This window comes from Pipistrellus hanaki (assembly GCF_964339955.1).
Source record: "Pipistrellus hanaki genome assembly, chromosome: 9".
In the NCBI taxonomy this organism is placed as follows: Eukaryota; Metazoa; Chordata; class Mammalia; order Chiroptera; family Vespertilionidae; genus Pipistrellus; species Pipistrellus hanaki.
In genome coordinates this window covers 23331370-23344747 of record NC_140511.1, presented here as the reverse complement: position 1 = coordinate 23344747, position 13378 = coordinate 23331370, and the positions used below count along the sequence as shown (strand labels likewise).

Here is a 13378-nt window from a genome sequence, read left to right as displayed (position 1 = left end):
CTCCCAAATTCAGGTTTATCTTCTCAGTGCAAAGCAAGCCAGATTCCTGTAATTATGCCTCAGCTGGCAGTGTTTTTAAGTCCACTAAAATGTTAGGTTGCTATAGCTGTGTCGTTTTTCCCCCCATCATTTTTCAGATGTGAAGGCACTATTACATTTCAAAAGTGGAAACAAAGACAGCCATGAGGAGGCTGTTAAAATCATCCAGGAAGAGATCATAGAGGAGAGCAGATGAAAAGATCAAAAGAAATCTATTTTGGTAGGTTCTGGTGGTAAGGTCCATAGGACTTCCTAATGCATCAGATGTAATTTGAAAGAGGATGAAAGGAATCAAGGATGATTTCTTGATATTTGGTTTGAACAGCAGAGGAAAATGTAGTGCTATATACTGAGATGGGGAAGATTTGCAGGGAACAGATTTTTTTTTTAACTTAACCTTTGCAATGACTGAAACATGCCTGAAAGGAGATCTTAATTAGGATGTTGGTTGAAGATGAATAACTGAAAACTTGTTTTAAAATCATGACCGCTAACCTCAAAGGGGCGACTAGTCATTTGGCCCATCCTACTGCGTTTCCCAGATCAATGTGCTCTCCTTCTCTTGTTAGATGGGTTCTTCTCAACGTTAATATGCAAACAAATCACTTGGAGATCTTGTGAACATGCAGATCCTGAAAATTTTGTGAGACACCCAAGATTGTGCATTTCTAATGAGCTCTAGGTGACACCAATGTCACTGATTCTGATTCACCTTGAAAAGCAAGTTCTGTGGACAACTCTTTCTGAGCTCTTTTTAATCTTACATTTATCGATGCTCAGTCTTGTGCCTTATTTAAGGAGAAACCAGAAGAGAATTTTCACAAGCTATCACTGTTAAATCTATCAACCTCATTTGATAGGTCTTCCCTCTTTTAAAGATGGGCTTCTATATAAGGCCAGTCCCTCTGTCTTGTTAATAGATTCCATATCACTTTCTCAAAGGTTTCCATCTCACTTTTCTCCCCCTCCTTTCCAAGCATCATTATATTTTTACATATTACTGAGTCATTCTCTTCAACATACTTACAGGCTGAGGCATACCCTAGCTTTAACCTGAAAAAGAAAGCCCTGGCCAGGTGGCTCAGTTGGTTGTAGTGTCTTCTCAGACTCCAGAATATTGAGGGTTCAATTCCTGGTTAGGGCATTTACCTAGGTTTTGGATTAAGTCCTCTTTTAGAAACTAATTACATTATTTCTTAGAAATAATATTCACATTTTTCTCATGTTAAGTGGAAATATGCTTTCTGAAACTTCCTCTCATTAATAGTTTGCACTTGCAACCAATTATATCCTAAATTCTGCTGCCACATGCAAACTCCCCAAATATTTAGTGGGGCTCTTTATGTCTCCCCTGATTATTCAGTTCTCCAGCTAAATCTTCCCAATTTCCCCAACCATTCATTTATTATGGTCTATGTAACTGTTTCTTCTCCCAATACATCATGAATCCCTCAGAGAAAAAAAGAATGAGCATCAGCATTCCTAACAAAAACTAGACTACAGAGGATGCTATGCAGTGTACCCATTCAATTGGGACATTTATTTATAAATTAATGTAATAATGTTAAGAAAAAAAGGACTGCAGACAGGGTAATAAAAATATTAAATATCTTACTATGCATGCCACAATTTAGCTGACAGATCTACTAAAACCAAACCCATGTCTCTCATTTTCACTGCTTTTCATGTATTTCATTGTTATCCCAACATAACACCAATCCCCAGTGTATGCAATGTAAGTAATTAATACCTTAATGTGGTTTTGACCTTTCCTATAACTGAATACACTTGCATTTGTTGTAGAGCATCAGAGGTGAATTTCAATGTAGTTACCTTTGACTAAAAAATGCTTAGAGCTTTGGCAACTCCTCGCTAAATATGATACATGGAAATAATAAAATTAACATGTGTAAAATGACGCAACATTTTCAGTTGCTGTAGCTGGTATTTGTTGGTATTTGTAATGGATGCAGTGATGTGTAACATAAGCATCATCTCTTTGTAGATGGAATAACACATGGTGCCATCTGGTGAGAATGACGATAACTGATAGCTCACAGATGGGCCCCTTCCACACTGGACAGTGGCGTCACCTTAGGTCATACCCTCTTTACAGGGCAACCATGTCCAGTAGTTGGTGAGTGCAGAAAATAAATGCTTAGCACTCAGGGCAAGGAATCCAATTTCATTATTCTTAAAAATTATAAAGGGGAATCACCCATTACAGAAATGGGGATGGCGTTTTGAAGTATACGTTTTGAGATTTTTGAGTATTTGTTTTGAAAGACTATTGGGATCTTCTTTGGGAGCATGCTAAATTTGGGACATCTCTAAGACATCTATGTGGAGATGTTTAGAAGTTAGGAGCCGAAACCGGCATGGCTCAGTGGGCAGATAATCGACCTGAGGACTCAAGGGTCCAAAGTTCGATTCCAGTCAAAGGCATGTCACCTTGGTTGTGAGCACATCCCCTGTGGGGGGGTGTGCAAGAGGCAGCTGATAGATGTTTCTATCATCAATGTTTCTAACTATCTCTCTCCCTTCCTCTGTGTAAAAAAAAAAAATCAATAAAATACATTTTTAAAAAAGAAGTTAGAAGGAAGTAGAGCTTGAAATGATCTTAGGTGTGAGTTCTCTTATGACTCTGAGATGTTTAGAATTTCACTGCAGAAGCATTCAAGAGATAGACTTTGTATAGATTTCCTTGGATAATCTCTACCTGTCATCATTAAGAATCTTAATTCTGTCGAGACCGGTTTGGCTCAATGGATAGAGCGTCGGCTTGGGGACTGAAGGGTCCCCGGTTCGATTCCGGTGAAGGGCATGTACCTTGTTTGCGGCATATTCCCGGTAGGGGGTGTGCAAGAGGCAGCTGATCGATGACTCTCTCTCATAGATGTTTTTAACTCTCTATCTCTCTCCCTTCCTCTCTGTACAAAATCAATAAAAATATATTTAAAAAAATCTTAATTCTGTTGGAAAGGCCCCAAACATTCCAATTGAAGTTTCTTTTGACCTACCAAGACATAAAATATTTTAGGCTTTCTTTAAACTCTCACTACCAAATTTGTGTGGCAACAATTATTTGATGCTCACTAAGAGCTCTGATGAAAAATTACAGATTCTTTTTCATTAATTAGTGATTTTTAAATACACTTTATTGTTTCCTTTTTTATATGTGCTAGAAAATGTTGATAAAAAGAGTAAGTACTACTGCCATAGATATTTTGGCATATTGCCTTAATAAAAACATTTATTTCATAACATGTTACTAAAATATCCAACATGGGTTGGAGTGAGAGTTTGATATCTCTATAATTAAGCATGTATATAATAAATTCATATGAGAGTTATAATTAAGGAAACAGGAAACATACTAAAGATCATTTAGTCCTAGAATTAATAATAATTTTCCTAAAGTACATAAAAATCATTTTAAGTCATTTTGGAAATCATAATATTTCAGAATGTATTATAAATTATTCAACAGATGATATTTTATTTGAAAAACCATGGGTATTATTTTTTTAAGTACTTTCACATGTATATGGCCATAATCTATTAAAAGTGCTTTAGGCTCTAACAAAATAACTAGAAATAAATTCTAGCTAATCTATCAAAGAATTTGAGTCTTATATGAATTTTAAAAGTATGAAATGAAAGTAAAGGAGCCCCTAGAATGCCCTTTCCCATACTGGTGTATATACACACATGCTATAGGTGTGGCACAAAATATTAACTCAACATAGTTCAAAATATATAGGTCATACCTACTTTTCTGCATAAAGAGTTGACTGAGTAATATTTGACTCTGTTCACATTCTCACCAAACAGCTGTCCAGTCATCCTGAACTTCATATGTTTTATCCCTGTAGGTTTATCTCCTTTTTACCTTTCTCCCTTATATCTCTCCACAAAAAGTTAGCCTGCCAAATGTACCTAGATAAAAGGCCATCTCCAACATAATACCTTATTTTAAAACAAAAATATTTTATTAGCACATATGTGATATTTTTGTTATGGAACATTTATCTTGCAACCAGAATAATATGTCTTTCCCTTCCTCTAAATACTAACTTCCTAATGTGCAAAGACAACTCATATATGTTGTGTCCACATCTATTCACTCTTCTGAGCCACATATCCTATAGAATAAAACTCTAATATGCAAATCGACCAAACAGCAGAAAGACCTGTCACTGTGATGCTCACTGACCACCAGGGGCAGACACTCAACACAGAAGCTGCCCCCTGGTGATCAGTGTGCTCCCATAGGGGGAGCATCACTCAGCCACAAGCCAGGCTGATAGCTGGCAAGTGCAATGGCCTGCCTCTGCAGGAGCGCTAAGGATGTCCACAGGGAACGGGCCTAAGATGTAAGTCAGACATCCCCCTAGGACTCCCTGATTGTGAGAGGGCACAGGCCAGGCTGAGGGAAACCCCTCCTCCACCAAGTGCATGAATATTGTGCACTGGGTCTCTAGTGTATATATATATATATATATTAGATATAGATATAGATATATAGATAGATATGAATCTATCTATCTATCTATCTATCTATCTATCTATCTATCTATCTATCTATATACATATACACAGAGAGAGAGAGGTACTATGCAAATTGTCTGTTATGGTGTCACAGTAATGACCAAGGTGCCTGGAGCACCTCTAGGTACCCTCCTCCCCGTGGGCGGCTGTGGCAGCTCCCTCCCGCCTCCACAAGCTGCGTGGCTCCCTCTCAGCTCCCACTGGTGGCAGCAGCTTGCTCCCGCCTCCCACAGAATCTATGCAGGTCATTCCTGCCTCCCACAAAAGCAACGCAGCTCCCTCCCACCTCCCACGGAATGTGCAGAGGTCCTTCCTGGCTCCAGTGGAAGTGGAGCAGCTCCCTCCAGGCTCCTGAGGGCGGGCCCAGGTGGCTTGCTCCCGCCTCCTGCAGAATTTCAGAATCAGCACGAGTCCCTCCTGGCTCCCGAGGAAGTGCCACGTCTCCTGTCCGATGTAGCTCCCTCATGCCAGCTTCTACAGGTGCACTGTGGCTCCCCCTAGCTCCCCGTGGAATAGGCATGGGTCCCTCCTGGCTCCCATGGACATAGTATGGTTGGCTCCTGGCTCCCAAGGGGGCTAGCTGCTCACTGCCACCTCCCGTGGAAGTGGCACAGCTGCCTCCTGCCTCCCACCTCCCACGGAAGCAGTGGGCAGCCTACTGCATGGAATATCATGCTCTGGCCCACTGGTAATTTTATAAATGCTAATGCTGTTCAATAGAGTTTTGTGGAATTCATTTACATTGGTCCAAAACAGAGCTCTGTTCCAATGCACCTTTATGTGCTGTTTGGCATAAGGTAAATTAGTTACCTTTTTTAGCATTCCTTTTTTATCTTTCAAATAAAGTTATTAATGCCTACTGTTAGTTATAAATTCTGTAGGGATTTTCCAATATAAGAAGAATTGTTATCACAGTACCTTACACGTAATAGTGGCGATTGGTTCAAGAAATGTTGGTTTTCTTAATTCGCAAAAGCTACTGAAAATTATGATATGCTGCCCAGCCAATGCAGCACATTGGTTGAGCAAGGACCCATGAATCACAAGGTCACTGGTTCGATTCCCGGTCAGGGCACATGCCCAGGTTTCAGACTGGATTCCAAGTAGGGGGCATGCAAGAGGCAGCTGATCAATGTTTCTATCTTTCTATCCCTCTCCCTTCCTCTCCCTCTGAAAAATCAATAAAACCACATTAAAAAAAATATGATATGCCTACATGTAACTACAACATTTTGTAATTATATGTATTAATCCTTTGCCATATTTGTAGTATAGTGTTTCTCCCTTTTAAATTGTGTCATTTTGTGCTGTATATAATTTAAAAATTGTATATAGTCAAATACATTGATTTTATTTCTTTGTGATTATTTCTGTATTTATATTTATTTCTTCTTTATATATAATATACATATTTTAAGTATAAAATTATACCACTTAGAAATCATTTTCTAATATTTTTCTACACACATTTCTATGAATTATAAGTATTGTTAACATAATTAGAATCATATTCTATGTGTTTTTTGTAGTTTTTTTCATTTACATAGCAAGCAGTTTGTCAACCATTAAATATCCAAGTTAGCAGTGTGCACATATTCATGTATTACATTGAATATATTCACAAAATTATTTTATAATTTAATATTGTATACTTTATTCAAAATGTTTACTTGATTTTGGATTTTAGATAAAACATATGACATATTACTAATGTGTATTAAATATAAGAAACATCTCTTTCTTGAATATATCCTAAATTAATGAAATATGATTTTTTGTGGGTTATACTAATATCCAGTAATATGAATAGTTTTTATTAATTACTATGTAGATATTTTCTGTATTATTTAAATTTTAGGGTTCTTTTTTTTTTAACTTCAGTGAGAATGGTTAAGTAAACAACCACTATACTTTAATTATCCTTTTTAATCCCTTAAATGACAAAACGAAATTATGATTTTAGAATAAAAGCAGGACACAGCATAAAGGGTAAAGCACATTTTATTTCCAGGAAAGAAGCCAGTGATTGTTACTCAGGACACAGAAGGAGAGCATGATTTTAAACATTTAGAGAAAATCATGAAAGCTTGAAGAGCTTTCCTCCAGGGGCACCGTGAAGGAATTCATGTTTCTAAAATAGGAAACATTTATCAAGACTTTGAGGACAGCAACATTTTCATGCTACAGTGTCAGCATAAGTAGAGCAAATGAACTTTCTGGTCTTAGTGGTCACTTCACCACTTCTGTCAACAGAAGTAGGTTTGCTTTTCTTTAAAAAAAATGGAAAAGAAAGTATGACCCCTTGCTACAGAACTATGGTTGTTTTAGAATAATAGGTATATTGCAAACTATAAAATAGCATCCTTTCTTTAAAATTTCCCAGCACTAATTTTTGTGATTACTTTATAAAGTAATTAAATTTGCATCTGATAGCTCTTCTATTATTAAATTTTCATACTTAAAAGAGCCAAGAAAACATTTTTCCCCCAATGGGAATGATCCTTATAGAATAAAATTTTCACTTTATAGAATTTAGATGATGATACTTTTTTTTTTTTGGCAAGACCACCATTATGCTGGCCCGAAAGATTGCAGAATGTGATAACAAAAGCGATGACAGCCTTTTTGGAAAACAAAACCAAAATCTTATAAGCAATTAATCATAAAATGTGACCTTTCAATTTTGGGGATGAATTTGGTTAATTTTAGGAAGGAGGTCAAATTACCACAAAACATATTATCCCTTTTTAGGTAGAAAAACCCTGTAAGACTTTACAGGTATTTACGGGAGCAAAAATGCAGGAAGCTTGTCCAGCCAGGGAAGGAGTGGTGAGAAAAGACTTTCTGTAGAAAGTCATTTTTAAGTAACTTTTTTCTTAAAGTAGGCATAAAGCTTTTTCCGTTCACATGTCCACTAACTACATTTAATTTCAGATAACACAAAGAGTTCTTTATAGTGCATTCTCACAGCTGAATTGAATTATTCCAGATAAGACTTTTTAAACCCAGCTAGGGAAGAAGTATTTATATTTTCTCATAAGTTGCTTTTGATGATTCTCTTATAATCAATTAAAATCTCAAAACAAAAACTCCCCTTAGCATTCTTTTTGAAACACACACAAAAATGAAACAAAGGGAAGAAATGAATACTTTTCCAAAAGATTATTCTCTCTGGAAATCTGAATTTTGGGTACATGCTGATTGGCACACAGGTATGAATAGCATGCTGGTATGAATTTTAGAATGATGTTTCAAATCTCCTTAAATACTAATATTCTTTGTTTATGAGGAGTGGCATTTCTTGACCCTTTGTATTCTGTATAGAGCTAAGAAACAACAACAAAAAATAGAGATATGTCATAATGAAGTGATAAAATGGTATTGAGATGGAATACATGTTTACATTTTAATCATATGACATATGGTTTTAATCTGGAAAAATAAAAAGAAGAATCTAGACAGTAAATGATGTCTACCTTCGCCAAAATTCTCTATAATGGAACAACCAGATTTGTACAGTAATATTTCCTGCTATACTATTGACAATAATTATGAAAATACCCAAAATAAACGAGTCAAATTGGTTTATTAATTTTATTACTGGAGAACATTGTTTCTTTTCATTCTATTGTCCTTCATTTTCTTTTTTTTTTTATCACCATTGGGTGTTCCCTTCTTTTTCCCCCTTATTTTCCTTTCCTACTTTTTCCCCCTTTCGTTTGAAAATATATTTTGGATGCTTTTTAGATGTTTGGTATTAGATGCCAAACCACTCAATTAGTAAATCTAGTTATTTTTCTGTTTAGGCCATCTTGTTTGAGATAATAAAACCATATCACTTTCAAATATCAAAAGGTATGTTTTATGGTTTTCTATCTGAAGAGGATATGTATCAATGTGTACAAGAGTTTTATCCGACAATTAATAAAGCCAAAATATTAAAACTGAAAGGCCCCTTGCTTTGTGCTATTTTAAATAACATTTAGCCTTATATTTAATAATATTTTCAAATCTTAGAACCACTATCCTCCCACCAAAACACACACACACACACACACACACACACACACACACACACGCACACAAAGAGCAGGAAAGAAATCTGAATTATATCAGGCCAGAGACTGTTTCAACAACTTACTAAGTCTACAATTTTAGGCAAATCATTTATTTTTTCTAAGCCTTAATCTCCTTTTGGTAAAATAGAGATAAAATAGTGTCTTTCTCATAGAATATGTGTGAGAATTACCAAGTGATATGATCCATATAAAATGCTTAGTTTACTGCCTTGCATTTGCATGTCCTTTAGAAATGTCAGTTATTAATAATAATGTTATTACTGCTAAAATTAAAACTGTGCATCATTGCACGCTGTTGTAATGTGGTTTATGCCCTTCTAGTCTTTTCCTATCAATACAAAACACATTAACGATACATGCAAAATATACTCTTTTTAATCGGCCATTATTGTGAATATTTTTATTTGGCAATTATTGTGAATATTGACCCAGATCATTAATATGCTATGCTATTATGGCATTTAGTGACATAATAGCTTTCCATTATAATGATCCTTAATGACATTCAAATTATTTCCAAATTATCTATCATAAGCATAATGCTGCTATGGACAAACTTATACGTACATCTTTTTATAAACACTTCTATTTTATTTTCCTTAAAACACATCACTGGAAATAAAAAATTGCCTAGCCGGAGTGAAACAGTGGTTGAGCATCAACCTATGAACCAGTAGGTCATGGTTTGATTCCTGGTCAGGGCACATGCCTGGGAGGAGACAGCCGATCAATGATTGTATATCATTATTGACGTTTCTATTTTTCTCTCCCTCTATCTTCCTCTTTGAAATCAATAAAAACATATTTTTAAAAAGAAATAAAAAGTTAAGTGCATTAAAAAAATCTAAGCATATAGAATCTCTGTTTTTCAGAAATATTTTTAAAACATATACTCTTATCAATCTTGTGTTGGAATATCTATTCCAAAATCTTGTTAACACACTGAAGTTTTATTATATTTAGACTCTACTAATGTAATAGTTTAAAATATTTCATTATTTTTTGACATGCGTTTGTTTGGTAATTTGGTTTAATATTTTATATGTGTGTTGATAATTTATAGTATTTCCTTTATTAGTTTCATGACTTTAACAGACAGAAGACAATTTTTTTTGCATATAAGAATGAAAGAAATTATTGCAACCATCTTTAAACAACCTACCATGCAACCTAAGAAATGCCTCTACATGATTTTACTTATATGTAGAACCTAAAGAACAATGTAAGTGAGGAAACAAAACAGAAACAGATTCATAGATACAGAGAACAGACAGAGGTGAAAGGTGTTGGACTGGTGAAAAAGATGAAGGGATTGAGAAGTACACACTGGAATTACAAACTATTCATGGAAATATGGTCAATACTAGTTTAATAACCACTTATGGGGCCAGTTGTGTGCTGGAAATATCAGAGAGAACACTTTGTGAAATATATGATGGTCTGGCCACTGTGCCATACACCTGGAACTAATACAAAAATGGTATTGGGTGAAAACTGCAATTGAACATTTTTAAAATTAAAAAAAGAAACTGCTCACAATTTTAAAGTGTTTTCATAACATTTTAATCTATTTTTCCAACTGTAATGTAGATTCATCAGCAAAATTTTTCTCCCTCATTCAAGTCAAACTGATCACTCATCCTGCCCAATCCATTTGAAATTCTCCAGAGAGTACCATTATGTTTGTAGGTAATTGCCATCAGTCGTATATTTATTATTTCTCCATAATATATTAGCTCTTTTTGTTCTAATATTCTTTTATGTTTCTAGAACATGTTTTATTTTCTGCATAATTTTTATGTTTATTGAGCTCTTTTCCTGTAAGTTATAATTTTCTTTTAGTGCCTTTTCTATCATAATATTTTTCAACTGTCTAATCCTCATATAGAAAAGTGGTTTTATTTACCTGCATATTTCATTTTCTAAAGTGGTTCCGTGTAATTAATTGTAATTTTAAACGTTTTTTTCAATACACTATTTTTATTAGGCCATAATACCATCCCACAATATTGAATATAATATATATCTACTCTGTTTTTTAATTTTTCTTCATGTATATTTTTAATGCCTTATTCATACAAGTGGAATTGCTTTGTAACTGAGGGGTAGTTTATAATGATTTAACATTTTACAACATTAATTCTATTCAAAATTGAGGCTTCTGTTTCTAATTTATTGTAAGATATGATTTATGCAGTCCATTCCTTAATGAATATTGCAGAGTTTCAAGTATGTGCCTTACATTTTTATCAAAACTTAAAAAGTAATGCACATATATAAACATTTAATTTCTAAATTATTTTATGTAAAAATCCTGGGGACAGTCATTATAAGAAAAAGTAACTGTTGATCTTAATTTTACCTCCTTCAGTATATTTCAGTATAGGTTATAATCCACAAGATGAAGATAAAGAAAAAGTCTAGCACAGCTGGTGTGGCTCAATGATTGAGCAATGACATATGAACTAGGAGGACATGGTTCAATTACTGGTCAGGGAACATGCCTGGATTGTGAGCTTGATCCCCATTGTGGGGCATGCAGGAAGCAGCCGATCAATGATTCTCTCTCATCGATATGTTTCTCTCTCTCTCTCTCTCTTCCTTTCTCTCTCTCCTCCTTCTTCTTCTCAGAAATCAATAAAAATATATTAAAAAAGGAAAAAGTCAATAAAACTGTAAATTGTCATATTATTCCTAATGCAATAGAAAAATCATATCAAAGGCTGTACATTGTTTATTATACAATTTATAAAATAACTAGAGGCCTGGTACACGGATTCATGCACTTGATCTAGCCTTCGCCCTTCTGCAATCTGGTACCCCTTGGGGATTGTTGGTTAGCTGGCTTGGGAGCAGGATTTTGTGTGTTGAGTGTCTGCCCCCAGGTGATCAGTGCATGTCATAATGACTGGCCCATCTCTGTTTTGCTTGTTAGTTCATTAGTTCATTAAACACACACACACACACACACACACACACACACACACACACATTTTAAATTAATGGAACTGCAACAGGGTAAAGATTAGTTTCTGATAATATTCTAAGAGGTTAAATTAAGATTTAGTCAGGTTTAATTATCAACTGAAAAAGCTTTAAATTATTTTCTAGTTTCATATACTGAGTTTTGAGTGATAATATGTTTGTGCAAGTATTATTTCATTATGGATCAATGGTTTAAGACAGTTTAGTTCCTAGTCCAAGTTAAAAGAACATTTTTTGATGTAGCCATAATGTCTCTTATATATTAGGTGACCTCCATTTTTCCATATGAATTGCTTTCAAAATTGTCGAGGGATGGAAAATTACCATGGGAGGGTGATCTGTAAACCAACTGTGGCTTTCCATATATAGTATAATACCTGTTCACATCTAATAATCCTTCTGTTTCTTCATTGACTCATGAAAAGATTTATCAAATAATGATAACTAGTATGGAACTAGAAGCTATGAAGAGTCACAAAAAAGACTTTAGAAAAAAAATGTTGAAGTCTGAATACTCCTATTTTAATATTTTTATTAGGTAAGGCATTTTATTCCTAGTCAGGATAATGTTGAAATAACCCCGTCCCATATGCACACACAGATTACTGTGTTAAGTATGAATTTTTGGTCACAATTAAAGTTGAGATATAATGTAATTTTCTTTATCAATTTTTTAACACTCACCCAAGGATGTTTTTCATTGATTCTAGAGACAGAGGAAAGGGGAGGGAGAGAGAGAGGCAGTTAGGGGCTATCAGGCCAGCAGATGAGCAGTTAGAGGGCAATCAGGCTGGCAGGGAAGCAGTTACGGGCATCACGCCAGCAGGCACAGGTGGTTAGGGGGCAATCAGGCAGGCAGGCAGGCAGGCAAGCAGTGAGGAGCCAGCAGTCCTAGAATGTGAGAGGACATCCCCTGAGGGGTCCTGGATTGGAGAGGGTACAGGCCAGGCTGAGGGACCTTCCCGCCCCCCCCCCCCTGTGCACTGTGCCTCTAGTATCTACATTAATAGAAGCATCATATGCTAATTAGAGTGGATGTCCTTCCAGATGACCTTCCGGACGAAGCTGGGGCTGCAAGGAAAGCTGCTGTTCTGGGTGCCTGCCAGTAGCCAGAGGGAAGCCCGGCTCCTGGGTGCCAGAGGGAACCCGATCCTGAGTATAAGAGGGAAGCTGGTGCCAGCAGCTGCAGGAAGGAAGGCCTACTTTTGCATGAATTTCATGCATCGAGCCACTAGTGATAAATGCCTGGCCTTTTTTATTCACTGTTTTCTCTAATTATCCTTCTGTAGTAATTATTTCCATGTGTATATGAATGTGTGACACACCTATGCATAGACATTTAGTATTTCTAAGTAACTGAGAATAAGATAACCAAATAATTCTATTTGTTGTCATTTTATGCAGTAATAATAAACTTTCAAGGAGGTTTAGAGTGATTGATCCATGAGAAATTGTCTGATGTTTTATGCATGCCCACTCTGTCAGATTCTTAAGTAGAAAACAGTTTCCCTGGGACAGTGTTCTTAAAAAGTGTAATTTGTTTTATTTTTTTTAAATTTATTATATTTTTCCCCCATCACCATTTATCTCCTCTATGCCCTCTTCCTAATTCACCCACTCCCCTCCTCCCTACAATTACTAAAAGTGTAGTTAACCTTGCTTTGTCAACTCTGGATATTGGTGTCTTTTTTTTTTTTTTTTAAATCTTCACCTGAAGATATTTT

The 13378-nt window shown here is 35.4% G+C and overlaps 1 protein-coding gene across 2 annotated transcripts in view; it reads left to right on the top strand.

The window, feature by feature from the left end:
* CNTN5 (contactin 5) overlaps positions 1–13378 on the top strand; it is a 917150-nt gene that overhangs the window by 134094 nt on the left and 769678 nt on the right. Inside the window, exon 1 of one of the 2 annotated variants that reach the window (XM_084894671.1) lies at positions 188–259. The exons of the other annotated variant lie outside the window; for it this stretch is intronic. The gene's annotated coding sequence lies outside the window, so the exon portion shown is untranslated. Of the gene's footprint in view, positions 1–187; positions 260–13378 lie in introns of those variants that run through there. 2 annotated transcript variants of the gene reach the window in all.